The 21,403-nt window shown below is 38.7% G+C and overlaps 1 protein-coding gene and 1 long non-coding RNA gene across 2 annotated transcripts in view; both read right to left on the minus strand.

Annotated features, from left to right (window-relative positions):
* Positions 1 to 21,403, minus strand: part of LOC110830345 (neuroligin-4, X-linked) — a 279,623-nt gene that overhangs the window by 169,700 nt on the left and 88,520 nt on the right. The gene's annotated exons all lie outside the window — the stretch shown is intronic.
* The window catches only part of LOC147871260 (uncharacterized), a 266,158-nt gene continuing 253,275 nt past the window's right edge, over positions 8,521 to 21,403 (minus strand). Inside the window, exon 5 of the long non-coding RNA XR_015532671.1 lies at positions 8,521 to 8,758. This is a non-coding gene — a long non-coding RNA (uncharacterized LOC147871260). The remainder of the gene's footprint in view (positions 8,759 to 21,403) is intronic.

Genomic DNA, 21,403 nt, shown 5'->3' on the forward strand with positions numbered 1-21,403 from the left:
AAGATGGCAATTGCAATGCTTGTCGAAACGTTTGAAAAATTTTAACGGCTTATCCTTCTAAAGTGAAGAGCGCAGTAAACAGATAATCTGTCAGGTTTACACATCTTTTTTTTCTGATATGCGTCTTTCAGAAGCAACGCTGGCCTTGTAATCCTGGGGTCTCGGGTTCGATTCCCGGCGGTGCCCGAATTTATAACTTGTGTTGGGCAAGGCCGTGGTCTAGGCAACACGGAGTTTTCCTCTGGGGGCTTCCCCGGTTTCTCCGTGGCATCCCAACAATTACTCCATTCACACACAGAAGAAGGCAATGGCAAACCACTTCTGGATCATCTGCCAAGAACGTATATGAACAGGTCCCAGTCCGAGAAAAGGATGGAAGGATCCTGTTCATATGGACCTGTCGTCAGACAGAACACTAAATAATAATAATAATAATGCGTCTTTCAATACTTGATTTTACTCATGTTCTATCCACTTAACTTTACTGAAGAGAAAGACAAGACTTAAGCAACGTTAAGAATATTAACAAGATCAAGATGGCCGTTTGAGTCTTGCATTCGAATTCGTAAACTTACTATCTGGAAGTCCCAGTGTTAAAATATTACATTCTTTATAATATAAGAAATAATTCACACAGACGTTAAATGTGTCTTTATTAAGACCCAGGATCACTCAAAGGGAATGCGTCTATTATTTTTAACAGAATTAACCCGCCCTTTATCGTGCTGTGACACGAATAATAATGGTTCGACAAAATTATATACTACGTGTTACTTAGCTCGGTCTTGCACTATGTCAGACCCTTTCCGCGGGGCAAAGTCTGAAATGTCTGCAGAATGCGAGAAAGTTTCGGTACGCCGTCACTAGAGCGCGTGTTCCCTCCTCCTTTTCTGTTACTATAGAAACATGTGTGGTTTAATAGTACAATGCACCCCTACAGGAAATTCAACAAATGCATAAATTTCCCACTGGATTATGAGTCGTAACAGCGAGAATTAAGGGAATGGCGAAAGAAGATTTATCTGTACGGATTATCAGTGAATCATGATGAACTGCACGTGTTTGGCGAAAAGTTAATGGTTCTAGGTCATATGATCTCCACATTTCTAAGCAAAGCGCTTATCAGATAATTCTGCTGTGAACAGCGAGAAAATACAAATAGTTCTATTTCATGACCACGTTTTCTGTAATTCTAATCTGCGCGGGCATACATATAAGATTACAACCCAATACTTTTATGTTACTGGATATTACAGGATATTCGAAGGAACATGGCCCTTGTTTATAAAACAATATTTATAATTTTTTTTGTATCTTATATGCGTCATGTTTGTGTTTGATTAAATATATTTATTTTGTACAGTCTATACACAAACGTTTGAAGTTTATTGGTGTTGTAAAAATTATATAATATTAAAACATTTTATTGTGTAAAATATTATATTAGCGCTCTTAATCGTAAATACGATTTTACATTATATTTTTTAGCGCTTTTATTAAAACGACATGTTTCGACGGGTAATACTGTCGTCTTCAGGTTTTTATCAATTTAAAATATTTTAAAAACTATTAAATATTTGATGCAATATATTATAATGATCCGTAGTTCTGTTTGTAGCTTTCCATTTTCATGGTAAGTTGTTTATTGTAGTCAGACGTTATATTTATCTGTGGAATTAATGTTTAATTATTTTCTTGGAATGAGTATGAATTGACATAGGAAATAAATACAATAAATAATCGTATAAATATCTGTTAAAAATAGTAAACGAGGAACATACCAAGAGATGTTGTGTAGAGTAACGTGCGTCTGACAGCTGGTGAAGAGAATCTGTGTCTGGTGTAAGTATGTTGTTTGAGGGTTATTTATATATAACTGAAAGTTGTTTCATGGGGTAGGGTCAAGGAACTGTATGACGTTGAAGATGGGATTGTTAAGGTGGATGTTGTTATCATTTAATGCAGTGTTTTGTTTGTGTGTTCGTTGTATGTGATATTTTTCTATTGTGTCTCTGTGAAAATGGAAAGCTACAAACAGAACTACGGATCATTATAATATATTGCATCAAATATTTAATAGTTTTTAAAATATTTTAAATTGATAAAAACCTGAAGACGACGGTATTACCCGTCGAAACATGTCGTTTTAATAAAAGCGCTAAAAAATATAATGTAAAATCGTATTTACGATTAAGAGCGCTAATATAATATTTTACACAATAAAATGTTTTAATATTATATAATTTTTACAACACCAATAAACTTCAAACGTTTGTGTATAGACTGTACAAAATAAATATATTTAATATTTATAATGTCTAATCCGCACCGGAATACACGTATTCCACCTTGCGCCCTTCGCAAATTTTGAATTTTGGTCAAGGGTGTAACCCAGAGACAAAACGTCCTTACCAAATTTTATCCAAATCCGTCCATCTGTTATCGAGCAGAATACATTAACATGTTAGTGCTTTCCTTCTGCGGTATTTTGACGCGCGTTATTGTGCGTGGTAATCCATAACGTTGATACAAAGCAACAAAACAATTAAAGCGTCCATCTTTTAAAGTCAAAACCTAAAGTTTCATAATATTATCAAACGCTTCTAAAAAAATGCACATTTTGAATACTCGATAATTATAGATGAACCTTACAAATCGAAACTACATTCACGAAGCGGTTAGAGAAAAAGCTAGGCATTGATGTGAGGATAATATTAAAATAGATCTTAAGAAAATAGGGTTCGGTGATGTGAATTGGATTTATCTGGCTCAGGAAAAGCGACTTTAGCTGATTCTTGTAAACATGGTAATAAACCTTGGGATTCCATAAAAGGCGAAAGTTTTCTAGACTAACTTAATATACGAGGTGCGATCGGAAAGTTTTAAGACTGTGTCAATAGAGGGCGAACCGGATGTAGTACGAGCTTCTGCCGCTAGGGGGTGCGGCCTACATTCATAGTGAATCAGTGTGCCAGCCGGCATCATCGAATTAGCATTTGTTTCTTAGTTACGGGCGTTTTGGTAGTGCATTACACCGACCCTCCTGCGATTTCGGAATGGCGTGTGCATCAAATTTTGCCAAAGACTCGCCAAAACGGCTACGGAAACCTATGAAATGCTAAAGCAAGCATTTGGGGAGTCCGCAATGGGTCGTGCACAAACTTTTGTGTGGCATTCACGTTTTAAAAATGGCCGAACCTCTGTCGATGATGACGAGCGTTCTGGACGACCATCTTCAAGCACAACGCCCGAAAATGTTACGAAGATCGACGTCGTACCATCAACGACTTGTGCGACATTGTTGGGATAGGCTATGGGACCTGTCAGCTGATTCTAAAGGAAGAACTCGACATGCGACGCATCCTGTCTGAGGACCAGAAGCAGAATCGACTTCTCGTTTGTCAGGAGCTCAAAGATCTTGCAAGAACCGACCCCAACTTCCTTTCTAAGCTCCGTGTGACTTCTTCCTCTTCCCAAAGATGAAAATTCAGCTAAAGGGAAGGAGATTTGAGACGATAGAAGAGATTCAGGCAGAATCGCAGATGGTGCTTGACAGGCTGACAAAGAAAGATTTCCAGGGATGCTTCCAGGCTTGGCAGCGGCGCTGGGATCGTTGTGTTCACTCCCAGGGGAACTACTTCGAGGGTGATTGATGAATTTAATACCTGAGATAAGTGTACGGGTTTTTATACGCGCAGTCTGGAAACCTTCCGATCGCACCTCGTACTATAGAATCTCAAGAAGGACTCTGCCCCATGCTGTTTGTTTGGCTTCGTTAATTTATTAACACGTACATAGGATTTCCACTGAAACTAAAGAATTAGTTCAACCAAATTATTAATGCCAAGCTAGATCGACGGCATTATACAGGATTTAAATAGTGGGAATTATTTACAAACGAAAACGTGAACTATTATATCACTAAGCGAAATTAATATATTCAGCATAAACTCATTTTATATAAACCACCCAGTGGATTTCAATTGCAAACAAGTCATAGTTCCCTATGTTAATCGTATGAATTGATCAGACAGGGATTTGTTATAACCAAAGGCCCTTCAGCTGAAATGCAGTTCTAAAGCAAATCAACATAGTTTTTATACCTGTAAACAGCGATAAAACTGAGCTCACACAGGAATTTAAAATAGTATTCGTGTTTATTCGTTCCTGCTTACATGTTTATTTTGAGATTGTTTTTAATGTCCGGCTGGTTTATTTATTCCTAATGTTATTTCAGAAAGCCAATATTATTACATTTACTATAAAATCAAATTTGCTGTCCTTGTTAAGTAATTAACGCTCAGTTAAGACAACAAATAATAAGTATTTGACCTGTTTTCATCGGATGTTAAATACAAATTTGCCTAAACTAACACAATTAGTCAAATGATTACATTTTTAATTATTTATGTATCACCATTAAAGTTGTTGGTTAAATGAAAAATCTGCCAATTACGAAGTTCCAATTGATATCAAAAAATCCTCTGAATATAATTTAATCTGGCGTTATTTTCCTGGTAAATCAGTTCTGGGATAATTTGTTTACAACTAAACAGAAAAAATGAGAGAGGACTCTAAATGGTATGTAAATAATAAATTAAAATACAATAAATTTGTGAAGCTTCAACATTATATCATCACAAATGGGCAAATTAGCCGCACGTATAATTAATAAATTTGAAAGCAAAATGAAGCACAGTTTACAATAGACTTTGTACCGATTACTACCGTAAGAGTGAAAAAAACATCGTCACAAATTCTCTCTGATATCAAATTGTTCAAAAATAACTCGAAGACATAATTTCGATGCAGTCACGCCTTAGGCGTCACAAAAAAGTCTGATATTTACTTGGATTTCTTTCATGGTGTTCTTATATCGAAAATAAAGTTCTGAATAAAATCCCGATTAAAAAAAATCGATATCAAGTTTAACAAAATCAATATTTTCTAATGAAAACGATTGAGAATGTCCTTATGACAGAAATGTAATCTTATTGAACACAGCAATAATGTCTTCCATTTGGTTTCAAAAATCTTCTTCTTCTCCTCTGTTCTTTCTCCTTCTCATTCGGTTTTAAACGTCTTCTGCAGTTTTCTAGTCATTTTCAAGCGAAGTGCTATTTCTAGCGTAAACGCTCAGAGCTTGAAACACTTCCATCCTGCTAATGATACCATACGTAACGCGAGTTTTCAATACGAGTCGCGTATTCTACTTCTTCTGAAATCATTCCTTTTTTCCTTTCGGGCCTCAGATGGCCGATTCAGCTATCATTCTGAAATTTGTTTGTATATTAAATTTCGTGCAAATTATACAACAATCATTGCACAAGGACCGAGGACAATATGTCTTACTTCTTAAATACTCTTGTGTCGTGTCTATACGAGGTGCGATCGGAAGGTTTCCAGACTGCGCGTATAAAAACCCGTACACTTATCTCAGGTATTAAATTCATCCATCACCCTCGAAGTAGTTCCCCTGGGAGTGAACACAACGATCCCAGCGCCGCTGCCAAGCCTGGAAGCATCCCTGGAAGTCTTTCTTTGTCAGCCTGTCAAGCACCATCTGCGATTCTGCCTGAATCTCTTCTATCGTCTCAAATCTCCTTCCCTTTAGCTGAATTTTCATCTTTGGGAAGAGGAAGAAGTCACACGGCGAATAAGGAGGGTGCGGGATGACGGCCATGGTGTTTGAGGCCAAAAACTGCCGAACTTTGAGGGCGGTGTGCGCTGGCGCGTTGTCATGATGCAGCAGCGACTTTGCCGGCCGCTTCCGTCTCACATCTTCACGCAACCGTACTACATCCGGTTCGCCCTCTATTGACACAGTCTGGAAACTTTCCGATCGCACCTCGTAAATATTAATTGGTATGTGAACGGGACAGGACACAAGGAACTCAGAGGGTAGGGATTTAAGACGTGGCAGAAATAATTTCTCGTTGAATTTACAAAGGCTTCTTGAATCATCATTGTAAATATGAAGAAATAGATTCCAACACAGACTTGCGAAATAATTCTCGTCGCTATTGTAATAGTCCGCTTATATAGTAAACCGATAGTTGCGTTAATAGTACGAAGAAACGTTTCATAATATGAACCATTTTGTAATCTGTGCTGCCCGTCACATAACTCGTTATTAATAACTGCATAGTTTGCTTCCTACATTTCAATGCGCTGACCACAAATCATATCGAATTTCTCTGATTGATGCAATTAAACTTACAGACTTCTGCATGCCAACAGTTTTGCTAACAATTGCCTTGTTAAGAGACCTCGGTGTTTCTACAGCGAGAGATAATACTTAGTTTTCTAACTTTAAAATAAAAAATAATATAAAAACGTTGAACATTTCTTCAGCATATCACATTTATATCCTGCATACAAAATTCAATCCTACATTAAAAGTAATTACTTGTAATATTTATGGCTGAACAACGAGCAGAAACGATATTCTCGGTCTACTTTAATTAAACTAGCAACGCCCCCTCGCCATCTGACGGACAAAGGCTTAACAAAATGATAGCCTAACAATAAGGCTCCGGTTCTAAAAGTGTGACCACATGTGCTGTACTATTTTGTTTGAGCGTGGCCGATTGGGGGTTGGTCAAGTGTTTTAACCCCCCATTCGGGGGGGGTTAGTTTCTTACTCAAGATTTTAAATCGCAACCAACCCCCCGATGAGAAGGTTAGTTTAGTTTTTCATTCGGGGGGGGTTGATTGCGTTTTACGAACTTGACAACCCCCCCCCCCAGGAGCTCTGAAAGGAGCGCCCTGCTCTCGTGAATTACAAATTAAGACAAATTTCCACTGTTACGTGTGGAAAATGAAATTCATATCTGATTTAAACACTTTTAAAACGTTACACTGGCATCCCCTAGCCGAATCCGCGAATCAAACACCAGCAGCCAATCACTTTACTGACTGAGCTAACTTGCCCTTTCAAACAAGCATTCATTAAGCGAGAATTCTAAACTGTGTTTCCGCAGTGTATCACACACAACATCAATCAAAGGGAAATGGATTCATATTGCAGTTCCGAGCGATTCTGTCTGACACAGAGTCCCACAGTCGACCTGTAATGGCTACCGAACAAACATTACAAACTCAATTTATGTCCCGTACCTATGCATGTCGGCTATGGGGGTAGCTGAGGGTGTTATTCTAGCATTCGATTAAGATACAAACTTCGTCGTAAATCCAAAACTGCGTGCTAGGATTACTAACTCAGTTGTAATTACACAGATTTCGGGGTTGCGAAAAAAAAAAGTTCTTTCACCTGGAAAATACCGATTTCTTTTCAGGGGGGAAAAAAATTCGGAATTTTGGGAGGGATAAACTGGGAGCATTGAGAATTATATGGATTTTCATATCACCAAGTTGGCCAAACTGTCTGTGCATTATTCTTACGCTGTTTACGTTTAACTACGTCAGTCAATTCAACCGTGTTCTTATTAAGGGAGTAAGTGCATTAATTTCCGTCCGATTGCTGACCTTTAAGGTAGGAGTTACTTTGTGTTACTGTACAATTCTGAGGTCGCACATGAAATATAACGTAAGTCGTGAAAATCTATTTCCCTCTAATTCAGAAGTAATCTAATAAAACTTTGAATTTTTTAAAAATGTTACATCCTTCGACTTTTTAATACTATTTTTAATTCTGACCAAAATTTTTTTTTTTCAATTTTTATCATTTTATCCCTACCTGTTATTCCCCTTTTATTCCCACTATTTAAAAAATTCTGTAAATTCTACAGCTCCAGAAACAAAGCAGTATAGCAAGAATACGTCTCCAATTTCAACTGTGAGGTCGAACAGAGACGGTAAAACTAATATTAAGTGATTGAAAAAACAAGCTTACAGAACTTAAAACACCTTTTTCTAATCAATTTCGAAAGAGAAAAATAATTTTCAATTTAAAAAGGTAGGATAAACGACCGATAGAACGGGAAAACATAATGAAATATGAGGAGAGGCAGAAATACATTAAGGAAAGTAGACTTTTTCAGAAACTGACATTTTTTCGAGCCAGTCACCAAATATCTCGCCTGTTATATAAACCCAAAGGCTTAATTCCGTGTTTACAAACACACACTAACATACGATTCCTCTAAAATCAACTTTAATATTATCCTTCAACGTCTACGTCGTTCAAGTGCTGTCTTCCCATTATATTTCCTATCAAAATTCTGCACTCATTTTCACTGTTATCACGCATGTCCCGCAAATCTCATACCAATTTATAATTTCAACAACATTCAGTGAAGATCAAAAATTATGATGCTCGGTATTACGTAATTTTCTGAATTCAAATTTAAAAAAAAAAATTGAGATTCTCTTAGCGCTCATAAACACCCAAAATCAAACGTTATTCTTGAAACATCATGCACCAAGTTTCACGCCCATGCAACCAAAGGTTACCATATTTACATACTATAAATTTTAAAGTTTTGGTAACGGATGGGAACACAAAGAATTTTGAACTCACTGACAGGCGAATTCCTCGACTTTAATCCGGCTTTAGCTTCCTCGTGAATGTAATTATTGAAGTAAGAAATAATGCAGGGGGAAAGGGGCAGAAATAAATAAACAACGGAAAGAACAATAAGACTACGTCGTCACAGAGACGTACACGTTCAGAAAAGGACAGCGATTTCATTTCTTGGCAGTGCTGCCAACATGCCTCTCTGTGCTTGCCCTCACGAAAATATCAACTTCAGTTCGTGTACGCGGAAAGATAGACCTCAGTTCGGCGTCCAATCACCTGTGAAAAGAAAGCAATTTCAGGAATGCAATTCCCGATACTTCAAACATTAAAGTTTCCAGACATTTGTGTATCAATTTCAGATCATCTCTTTGTCTTTTTCACGGTAAAGCAAAACACTGAGATGTACTGAAAGAAACCTTACAGGGACTAAAAAATCCTAACTCAAGTGCTCACTTACGGATTTCATGGATGGGACCTTTACTTCGTAACAAATCCGCATTCAGCAACTCAGAAATCCTAACGCCCCTAACTACATACTATTTTGCAAACTATTTTCCTGATATCAATTTCATTAGTTCCCACTTAGACTGCATAACTATCTCCCTATCAATAAATTGTTTCTGGGTTGCTGCACCGTAGAAGTTAAACGACTTTTCGAGTGTTCTTGCTGCCTCCATCATCAGGACGATATATAACTTTACTGATGTTTCAGACATTCATCCTGTCTCCAACATTATGCTTTTAATAGAACGTAACACAAAAACTACGTTCACAAAAGCTCCCCGAACCCAGAATTTCTTACAAAATACATTTTAATAATATCCTCCCAAATACCAGTTGACATGCGAAATGGTTCTGCCCCTTTAGTCTTTCCTGCTATATTACTGAACACACTTATCATCCCCATGCACTCTACTAGCCCCGCCAATCTCATAATCTTTGATTTGATCATCCATATATTTGCTTAAGAGTAAAAACAATTATCAATCTGTGTAAGACTTGAGGTTCTCACAGCGGTGAGTATGAAGATATCCGTCTTCTGGGTTCTTGCGCTGTGTAGTCTGGTCGATGTTAACCAACGTTTCAGAGGTCATACTGCCTCCATCATCAGGCGCCCTGATGACGGAGGCAGTATGACCTCTGAAACGTTGGTTAACATCGACCAGACTACACACCGCAATAACCCAGAAGACGGATATCTTCATACTCATCGCCCTGATGACGGAGGCAGTATGACCTCTGAAACGTTGGTTAACATCGACCAGACTACACAGCGCAATAACCCAGAAGACGGATATCTTCATACTCATCGCCCTGATGACGGAGGCAGTATGACCTCTGAAACGTTGGTTAACATCGACCAGACTACACAGCGCAATAACCCAGAAGACGGATATCTTCATACTCATCGCCCTGATGACGGAGGCAGTATGACCTCTGAAACGTTGGTTAACATCGACCAGACTACACAGCGCAACAACCCAGAAGACGGATATCTTCAATTATCAATCTCCTACTTACGGAGTTTTCCCCTGCCACTTTTTCCCCTCCTCACCGAAATGATCGCAGGCACGATCTTTGTTTCTATCTCACGGTAGGAGATCAGCATTTTTTACCCGAGCAGAAAATCGGGCGAAATGTTACATCATTACGTAGCAGACAGAAATGTAAAACACGATTATATGAAAGACATCAAGCATTACCCGAAGTTAATCCGCTCTTAAATCTCTTCGTGAACGCAGTTTCCATTTATCACTGTCGCTGCAAAATGTTTGGTCTTTGTCAGTTTTCCGAAGGATTTATACCCCGTGTATATTTTAACAAATATGTTACGCGTTAACCAATTGACGACATAGGTGTATTCCTATACATTCCCCCACTTACATCTTCCCGGATTTATTCTGGATCAAACCTCTTCCACCATCTGATGCAGATTCTGTATTTTTATTCGTGATATTTATGTTCCAGACCATTAAAATTAATACCTTCTGCATTGACATGAAGCTGGCATATCTCATTCAGTTCCAATAGGCTACGGTCTAAATGTTCGGATGTTCGGACTCTTTTAATAGCGTATACTACGCAAAATCAAAAAGGAACTAACATAAATTATAACTACATTTCAGACGATTCTGAAATGTTTAACAGAACGTAAGGGGGGGGGGTGGGGGTGGGGGTGTGAAAGATAAAACACACAAACCACTTCATTTTAGTTCGATATTTTCTCAGAATATTTAATTTATGGATTTTGATTAATTTTAATAATACATGCATGAAACACCAATCGTGTAATTGGACGAATGTAATTTTGGCCATATCGGCTCCATATAAAATTCAACTTTACATTAGGTTCAAATTCAACTAATCGATTTTATCGAAAGAGCTTATCGCTCTAAAAAAATGGGAGAATTAGACAGACGCAATTAAAGTCTGAAAATTGTAATTGGAACATATTTTCATTATGAATATTTAAACAAATATTAGAAAACATCTCGTACTCCTTATGCTGTGTGACTAGCTTTGTTAACAAATGATTTGCACGGAACGTAAATGAACATTAAAGCAAATGTATCATGAAAACAACAAAAAAAACGCAAATTACCTCTCATATTTATACAGTTATCTTAGAACCTGTCGACACAGAAGTTTTTAAAGGGAAAAAAAACCCCAGCGAATCAGGGACGACTTTTCAGAGCGCGAGAAACAGAGATAATTAAGAAGCAATAAATTACATCAAAATATAACAGAGTACAAACAAAATTTTTTGCAAAAGTTAAACTTAAAATATTTTCTGAAACTATTATTTTAAGAAGCGGTTGTATTTAAAATTTAGGACGTAAATCTTTTACCCATTGTCCGGAAATAAAATTCTGTTTTCAAAATATAACATTAATTTTATAATACTTCTTTACCTTATAGTCTTTTTTTAAATCTGAAGATAAAAAAATCCTTGTTCAGAAGTTCTCTGGTACTTGGCAGCTTTATCTGCCACCCCCGGACGTTTCCTTTAGAGATTTTAGAGAGGTTTCCTCTACAGAAAACAACTTTTCATTAAACTTTGATGTTGCCCCTTGAATGTATTGGCTACAAATATTCAAGCACAGATCTTGAAGTTGCATGGATTCTAGTAAAGTTTCTAAAGTTAAGCATACAACAGATGTTCTTAACATCTCATAAAATCCTAGTTATGAATTAAAAGTAAAGGATCTTATTAGAGTACTACACTGAAACCAGCAAGCTGACGAAAAAAGCAGAATTATGAAACTGTTACTGAATAAGTATTACCATATAAAAATCCAATATATACTTGCATTTCATATAAACCTTTATTGCCTTAAAGATTATCATTTCATTACCATCCTTCAATATCAGAGGAAAAAATTATTTATAAAACCCAACATCTTCACCATGACTAAAACCCTGGATAGATACTGGGTTCGTAATATTCCCTTTAATTTCCCCGCTGAAACAAATAGCTTCGTTCCTGTATCGGCGACGAGACAACGCTTGGCGTCGGGATGCCAACGTCGCATCGTAAAGCGTTTGAATTGTCACTCGCCTGTTACCCGAAGCTCAAATTCTGTGGACATGTCACGATTCTGCGCGCACAGCCGTATGATCAGAGACGGGGCGACACGTTTCTACGAAATGGTGCTAACTAAATTAGCCTCAATACCACATGACGTCAGAACTCAAAAGACCAACATGGACGTCTTCGTCGCCATTAGAACGCCAAATCCTCCCCCACTCCCCAAGGAAATTGTAGATGGGGCAAGATTTAAGTTACGAAAGAAATAATTCCAAATTGAATTTCAATGGGACTTTAAAATAACTAAATGTACAACAGTAAATGATATGCAGATATATAAAGAAGGGAGTTTCAAATGTGTATTTTTCACGTTTACCAGGAAGCAGTAAAGATTGTAAATGTAAAATGAATATTACGATACAAAAAGTAAGTGTCACTCACACAGTGCAAAATTTAATCGAATAATTAGGCTCTCTGGTAAAAGTTTGTCCCACTACGTGCCATACAGGCGCTTGGGGTGAGTGGAGGTATAGCTCCTCTCTTCCTTGACCTCGACAGTAGATGGGGGTGTGGTCAGCATCACGCCCCGGCCGGCTATACTCCAGGGAAAGGACCCCGGTACCCATTGTAGAGGAGGCTGGGTGGGCCCCAGAGCCGGTCTGGACGCAGAGGCTAGAGGAAAAATCCTCTGCCCCCAGGCTCTCTGGTACAAGAATTAAACCAGATGCAGGTTTGCCAAAATTCAGTAACCTAATAGCCTACTCTTTCCCAAAATTCCCCCGTGAAACCATATTCAAGGTCACCCCAGTTGCTAGGCCGCTGCTCACGCCAGTTGTTCAGAAACTGTGAAGTTGCTAACATGGCTGAAATTACGTACGTGCATCAGCTACAGCGGGATACGGCTTCAAGAATTAAAAACTGATAATGGCTTCGCTGATCTGTGTTGTAGTCAGGGCAGAGTTTTTAAATGGAATATTCCGTACACAATACGAAACATTCAGCTCAATTATGACGGAACGGCTTCATATGTAATCAGCTTAGATGGTAAGAGAGTTCATTATTCATTCATAGTTTGGCCAGAAAGAGAAATGCCCCTTATAAATATAAAACTCTACAACAGTGCGTAATTTTTCATTCAAAATCCATTACTGGCCTATATGAATTAAAGAAAAGTTAGTTGTCTTCTGGGTTATGAAACCATAGGGATACCCAAAAGAAGTTCACTGTTTCCCGTAAAATACCTACAATTAAGGGATAATATATACAGTAAAGTTTGTATACAAAACACAGCATTTCAAAGAATTTATACAGTTGGTAGCACTGCTGACTAGTTTTTTTTTCTCCAACTTTATGACAAAATAATAGCTTCTATTACTTGTAGCTATCACAGCTGTACAACAAATCACAAGTCGTTAGCTTTTTTTTTTACGTATTACCCATTACAGTGGGGCGAGTATTGATTGACCGCTATAACCCTGGGATCGTGGATTCGCATCCAATTCGAGAAGGTATCGCACGTCCGGGGAATCAGTAGGCGATTGGACAGACGATAAGAATAGTTCTTGCATCATTAGAGGATTCTACAAAAGAGTTTAAATTTAAACTACATTATAACAAAAAAAAATTCGTGATATTTTTTCTCCTGATGTCAGCATAAACCAAATGTAAACTTTATGCCATATTTTGGTCCCCAAAACGTATAAGTTCTGAAACATTTTACACCAAATAATAGACCTTTAATGAGTCGATACCAAACGCAACGTCTAAATACAGAATCTACTGATACCTTACAGGTCTGATATCTGAACATCATAGCAACGTCCATTTACAAGTCAGGATAACAGGAAATGAGTTACAGATAGATTTCGCGCTAGTTAACAGCTGTTTTTGATGGCAGTATAACATGAGCAGTGGAAAATGAACACGCCTCCAGGCACCAAACAGCACAGCTCCCTCCCTATTTAAGAATTTCATTATTGTTACTGTCATTAAATCATTGTTAAAATCATTCATCCGTCAAACGCACTTAAGTCCACATAGAACAGGCAATGTTAAGATGTTTTCAATGTTAGTGCTCATACACTTAAACACGAAATAACAAGCAGAATTCATTGTTAATTGTTGTGTTTTCTTTGAGGTCCGATTCCTTAAACGTTCTTTAGGCTACCGTATCAGAAGGACTAACGGGAATTGCCTGGGGACCTTCTAAATATAAAATACGCAGAAATCGACGGGTATCTCACATCTTTGCTTCTCTTTTTCTGCTATCCTCCCTATCACTCACTCACTTTCTGATTAATAGACGGTAGTGTTTCAAATACGTATTACACTTTCTCAGTGTACTGTAATCCATTATACCAAATCATTTTGAAGCGGAAATTTATATACGGTGGTCTAGCTGTTAGAACGCTGGCCTTGTAATCCTGGGGTCTCGGGTTCGATTCCCGGCGGTGCCCGAATTTATAACTTGTGTTGGGCAAGGCCGTGGTCTAGGCAACACGGAGTTTTCCTCCGTGGCATCCCAACAATTACTCCATTCACACACAGAAGAAGGCAATGGCAAACCACTTCTGGATCATCTGCCAAGAACGTATATGAACAGGTCCCAGTCCGAGAAAAGGATGGAAGGAACCTGTTCATATGGACCTGTCGTCAGACAGAACACTAAATAATAAAATAACGATAATGAGAATATATTTAAATTAATATACATCACGGGAAAAATCAAACGTTTTTACTTGCAATCGAAAAATATTCGATTGCGTATACCGGGCGCGGGAAACCAGCTATGCTCTATGCTGTCTGAGTATTTCTCAGTCTTTCCGCGAAAATAGTTCCTTAAAATAGGTCAGACAATAATAACTCCATTTTACCACAAGTAATCATTTTCTGGTTCTACCAAAGTTACGTCTCCACAAGAAAACACGAAGGAAAAACAAACTGAAAGAAGGACGAACGATGAAAATGAAGAGTTAGAAGAGAAAAATGAAGAAGAGGAAAGGGGAATAAGAAAGAAAGAAAAAGAAAGAATGAAAACTCAACAAGTTAAAGTGTGATACATTTATTTCCGAACTCCCAGTGCTTAGAAAACCACAGTTTAGAAGCAGAACTCTAAATGCAGCAGATTCTCATCTAATTAAATGGCATTGTTCCGAGTTGTTTGAAAGTTTGCAGCTGATGAGGAACATTCCAGCAGCCGTCTCACCCCCCACCCCACCCTACCCTAACCCACCGACTTCTTTTCTGTGCCTCCTCGCCAAACCAGAACATGTCACTCAAATGCTTCTACAGAGCTCACACTCTGTTAAAACGCTGTGATGTTTCCAAAACATCGCATTAGTTATTCGCTTTGAAAAGAGAGCGGCTTTCAAAGAATGCCTGCCTTCCGCTTAACCTTTTAAACCACATGGTATTTACTGTACTGTAATGCTTTAACATTCACTAACTTCATTACCTCGCCGTGTGTACATGTGGGTTTTCCTGTTGTTCTCAGTGTAAACAGCGATTATTTCCTTAAACAACGTTAAACCAGTTGATCTATGTAATGGTGAAGAGTTGTGTTTTCTTCGCGGTACGGACTGAATTCTTAAATATAATTTAAATCAGAATTTTCCCTTCGTTTGATAAAGAACAAACTTAAATTATTCGTTTCTCGTCAGAATCAACTTGTCTAAAACAGAGAACTGGGTGTAGAGATGAGGATAACATTAATGTAGATGTTACATCTCGAAACTTCTAAATTTTACCATGAAATTACTGTGCAAGAGCACCAGTATACCAGTGTAAACCATGGTCATCACTAGAATGTATCTCACTGCTACATTCATCTCCAGATCCTAAAAGAAGCTTTTAATTTCATCCAACTGCAACGAATTTGTAAAACGCTACATTTCTATTCAGTTTTCTTGGTGTCTTTACTCCATAAAAATAATTTTTTTTCAGTTCGCTACAGATTTTCTTCTGTAACATTTCAGGCGGTGGTGTTCGCTCCATTTAATAATGGAGCGAATACCACCGCGTACAACGGAGAAATATTATTGATGATTGCTTTAGTAGTGAGTAGAGAACACGTCATCCTAACCTCCTAGCCTCGCAGCCCTTCCAATTCTGTTACACACCAAAGTAAATTAAGTGGACGGTACATAAATTATCTGTTCAATGGACTTGTCGTGTAAATTTGTAAATTTTCAAATTTTCGTGCGCATGCTCAGAAATCACCGGCCTGTAAACGAGCGTCTCTCCCGGGACACAACACTTTTCCAAAAACTGAAATGTCAAATAAAATAATGTATTAAGCACCACAATGAGCGCTGACACCCCATTTCAGGAATAAGATTTTTCAGCGTGAGAGGCCTTCAGTCTTGAAATCCCCTGTCATCCAGTAGAATTGCACGAGTGAGCTTGCAAAACTTTCCCGCAGAAGCCACACAAAAGTATCACGCGTGGTTTTACAAAGTTTGAGAATGAAACGATTTAAGTTTCTTACTGTTGGTAGAAATGCCAAGGCAGTGGAGCTATTCTACAACATGACCACACTGGGTCACTCAAAAAAGTTCAGACACTATCAAAGTTTCGCGGTTTCTATCCACTTGGCCAAAGGCTTTTATGGCGAAGCACTTTTCTGCATTGCATCTTAACGAAACACTTCCGACATGCCTACAGACCTGACGTAATTTATTGGCAAACTTAAAACCTTCAGAGAAGAACTCATTTGACTATCCTCTCACACCAAGGCGAATACATTATACAAACATGGTTCTCTTCTGACATGTACCGCCGTGTAATCTGCTAAATACGGACGTGTTTGGAGGAGTTAACTACCTCCATCATCAGGGTCATCACATGACAAAAGAGGTAGTACGATCCTCTGAAACGTCGGTAAACTTCTCCCAGACGCAGAAACCTCAAATCTCACCAAGTACACAAACTTTGTCGCTGGTAAAATAATTCAATCCTGATATAATTTTCTCTTCTCTTTTGATCACAATATGCAGCTCATTTTAGTCGTAAACGTCGATGTGAAAACCTAAAATCGTACCTTATTTTAGCCACTTTTAATGTACACATATCACATAAATAAAGATATGTAAAATATAGCTCAGGCGGGTAGGCGCCCACTTCCTTCCCTGGGGACCCGTGCTCACATCCAGTTTAAGTCCATATGGGATTTATGGTGGACAAATAGATTTTTCTCCAAAGTCCTTCGGTTTTCCCCTGAAAGTATCATTCCGCCACTGCTCCATGTTCACTCATTTAGAATCTGGGGGTTGGACAAAGGGCTCGTTAGCGGTCGCAGTTCTACGAACACAAAGTATCATCCCATAGTAACCACAAAAATAAGATAATACGAAATAATGGCCGACACACCTAATCCTTAGCGACTAAAAGCACATCACTACGTTTCGAGATTTACGTTGGAAGCTAACCGCGTGTAGGAGTGAAGGTGACCATTAGAATGCTGACGAATTAGTGTGGCAGCCCTGCCCGTAATTCAAATGGCGGACGGTGTCGGACAGGTTGTTGTTGGCCAGAGCAATCGATCATGGCGACGGTGTAACAAGCGGTGAGCTCGACAAGAGGCGATGTCCGTTGTCCCAGCAGATAACGATCATCCGGTATCCGCTTAACCGCGTCTCTTCGTTGAAATCGAACACCAAAGCCATCTCCATAAGCAGCTTCCATTGGGCAGAGAAGCTAATAGTCGCTCACCAGAAGATCCATTATTGTATCCACATCAACCCCGAAACAATCATTTATTTGTGGTTTATTTAATCGTTGATGTGGTTAGGTTAGGTTAGGTTTCGTTGCTTGGGGGTTACGTTGGGGTAGGTTTGGTTAAATTAGGTTTAGTTAGGTTAGGTTGTTCAGGTTAGGTTAGATAGATTTTGTTGTTTCACGATGGGTTGTCTTGTGCCCTGGACAAATTCCAGCGTGTTCATCGGGTGGTCGGGAGGATATCCTGGAAAATCATGGAGACATATTTGACAAGTCCTAGTGTAGTGACGGAGATGTCCAGGTGGGTTTACACGGAGGTTTCTTAGACATGCAGAAGTCCTGGAGAAGTGCTGGAGAAGACCTGGAAGAGCCCTGGAGAAATTTTTATGTCCTACAGCAGCGCCGGAGAAGTCCTGGAGAGGTTATTAGAAACATCCTTACTAATGGAGAAGAGCCGGAAATTCCTGGAGAAGTGCCGGAGAAGTCCTGGGAAGGTTCTCAGAATTCCTCAACCAATTGTGTGTTTGATTCTACGATTGTCGGTTAGGTTAGGTTACGTCAGGATATTTTGCATTGGGTTAGGTTGCATTGTTTTGAGTTAGGTTGGGTTAGGTTAGCTTAGGTAAGGTTAGGTTTAGTCAAATAGGATTAATATAGAATGAAATGTAAACTATGTTGAAGAAAACGTCCGTGGTATAATTTCATGTTCTATCCCAACATTTACTTAGGGGACTGAGAAAATTCACAGTATCTTGGGTTATGAGCCAAAATTTTAGCGAGAGTTCTCCTGAATGCGAAGAGTGAACGTAATAATAATGTCAGTAATGGCATAAGGATGATTCTGAAGACAACAATTTATACAATGTCACAAAAATTCCGTAAAGAAAGAGGCAAGAAATCTTATTAAAAGAAGATGACGTAGCAAGTAAACTATTTGGGCATATTAGACGTTAAAGCTAGTCAAATTGAGTAGGTTATAAATGAAGAGCTCTGTACCACATACAAGACACGATCTGCGATGCTCTACTTAGATGTACGCACAGGAATATGCACCTTCTAGAGCAATCTAGCTAGAGCCACTCTACGATGCTCTAGAATAGTTATTCTAATTGCTACTGGAAGGCAATGTTTTCTTGTGTGTACGTTCACTTACAGAACTCCAGCTAGGACAAGCAAGCTGTAGTGAGATTTTGGGAGATTAGAAACTTATTTTAAGTGAACAGGCTTTGAGCACGTGAAACGGATTTAACTAGCCTAAGGACGCAGCGAACATTCGTGTATCTACTACAGAGTCAACTATCCATCAGTCTGGATTCTCTCGTTGTTATAATAGAGTACTAATCCCGCATCATTATCCATGGACCTGCATTAGCCAGTCTACTGGTTAGCATACAAGTTTATTATAGATTAGCAGAATGTTCGTAGTATTACTGTTGGGAAATACGATGAATGTTTGAATTCCATATCAATCTTTATTCTTTGAACACCATAGGAAAGAGCCCGTTTATCAGAGGATAAATTAACCCTGAATTCAACATCTTCACCAGGAGTCGAAACCTGGACGGATTTTGGGTTTGTTATGTTTGTTCCTGTAATGCCATCCATCCAAACAAAAATTCGAACTTTTCAGCGTTCTCCCATCATTCTTAGTTTCTGAGCTACATACACAGCCCTCACTGGGTTTCGAATTCAGGATAATTTTCAAGAGTCTTGACCTTTCTAAAATGCCTTCCTGCATGCCAAGTTTGATGCAATTTGGTACATCCGTTCTCGAGCTATAAGCAAACATACACAATTTCAATATTATGTACGTAAGAAACGATAGGGTACAGATAAGAACTAAAATCTCAAATAGGACACTCGGTCTTAGATCCAAGATGTCCACCCCAAAACAATCCGAATACGAACAGGTGTGTAACCACTCGAATACGACCAACGTTTCGGAGGTCTTTGCTGCCTCCATCATCAGGCCATCTTCGGATTCACCGCAGTTAAAACCTCAAATCCTACAACAAACAAGTGGCCCCTGTAACTGTAGACTGCCTTACAGCACTAACTAAAATTTTCTGACTGTACACTCACTAGGGATGAAACTTCAGAGAAATACCATGAACGTTGTGTACACATAATGAGTACAGGGGAGTTTATGACATTTCTAGGAGGAGTGTTAGATTTCAGGCGTCGATTGCAGATTTGTTTCCTAGGCAACGATTTTAACCACAAACAGGAAGGAGCGACGGAAACACAGCTGGGCAGACAAGCAACACTCCTTATAGACGAATAATCTTGCAGTTAAGATAAAACGAAAACCTAACCTTGATGCATATCATTCCTCTTGTAAACAAACTCCTTCCAGCTATGCTGAAGACACCAGAGCAGAGGCTCGCTGTCGGCACAACACCCTGCCCCGTAATTTGTTCTTCATATGGCAAGCAGCAACGCAATGGTCTAAGAAAGATGTAGTAGAATGTTTTGTCTGTAGCAATAAAATTCAATAATAAGTGATTTCAGGATCTCGTGGAGGTCTTCAGTTTTGTAACGCCTTGTGGAAATGTAGGTATAAGAGTTTCGGAGGACAATACTGCTTCCATCTTCAGGGATAAAAATGAAGACACTATGTGGACTATAAGACAAAATGAAAGTTTAAAATGTAAACAAAACGTCTGATACTAAGCAACTTTATTGTATCAGAAATTTCCAAAAAAAATGTTTCAAAGCTGATGTGAATAAAATTATGGAGCACCCAGTCACGTACATACGAACTTTGAAATTGAATTTTCCCGTCACCTCCAGGCAGGCATCAAGCAGACGCCTTCTCTTATAACGCCACCAACGATCCACAGGGGAACAAAACCGGTCAGATGTGAGCACAGCTGTAAGAGCTTGCTCGTAGGGACACCCCTAGATTCCACGTACCAACTTGTAACCTTTTCTTTTTTCTTCTCTCTAGAACTCTATTCCTATTTTTTACGGCTCAATTCTTTCAGGACTTGACAGGTTTCAAAATTAAATCGCCATCTATCTGTACACTCATGTCGCACACCTCGTACGTCCGTCCGTCCGTCAGTTCATCCGCTCCCATGCCACAAGTTGAAGAACGAGAACTCCCAAAGAGATGCTACGATTTCACAGCACTGAGCGGATTTTAATTTAAATACTTTCCAAAAGCGCACATGAAAATTCATGCCCCCTTTCGTTCACTAGCAGTTCTGAATATGCGCGTACAGTTGAATTTTTTAGACGTGGCCGCTGAGCTTTGCGTGAGGGGAAGTGAGGGGAGAATAATGAGAGTTCAAATTCCAGGTGCAGTGGGTTAGTTAAGTTGCTACGTTGTATCTAACTCACAGGCCCCTTTAAATTCCTTCCCACTATAAATGGTCTCGTACAAATCCCGCGTTGTGTTTACAGCGGTCACGCCAAATAATCTGAACTGTACATTATTAGAAAAGAGGAATACAGATAAATCTGGTAAAACAAATCTACGAATTTGGAAGTAAACAGATCAAAGGTGTGAAGAAACCGAGAACCAGTGAACAAGACTGTGATATTAGCTAGATCAGTGATATTCTACCTTTTTTGTTCGTGTAGCCCCAGATATAATTTCTCTTCAAATTTGTACCTCCAAAGTTGTTGGTGTATAATTCAAGTTATACATAGTATATAATCTACATCTGAAA

This window comes from Zootermopsis nevadensis, unplaced genomic scaffold (assembly GCF_977971745.1).
Source record: "Zootermopsis nevadensis isolate Lab colony 2312 unplaced genomic scaffold, Znev_1.0 Znev_ptg000061l, whole genome shotgun sequence".
NCBI classification, from domain to species: domain Eukaryota; kingdom Metazoa; phylum Arthropoda; class Insecta; order Blattodea; family Termopsidae; genus Zootermopsis; species Zootermopsis nevadensis.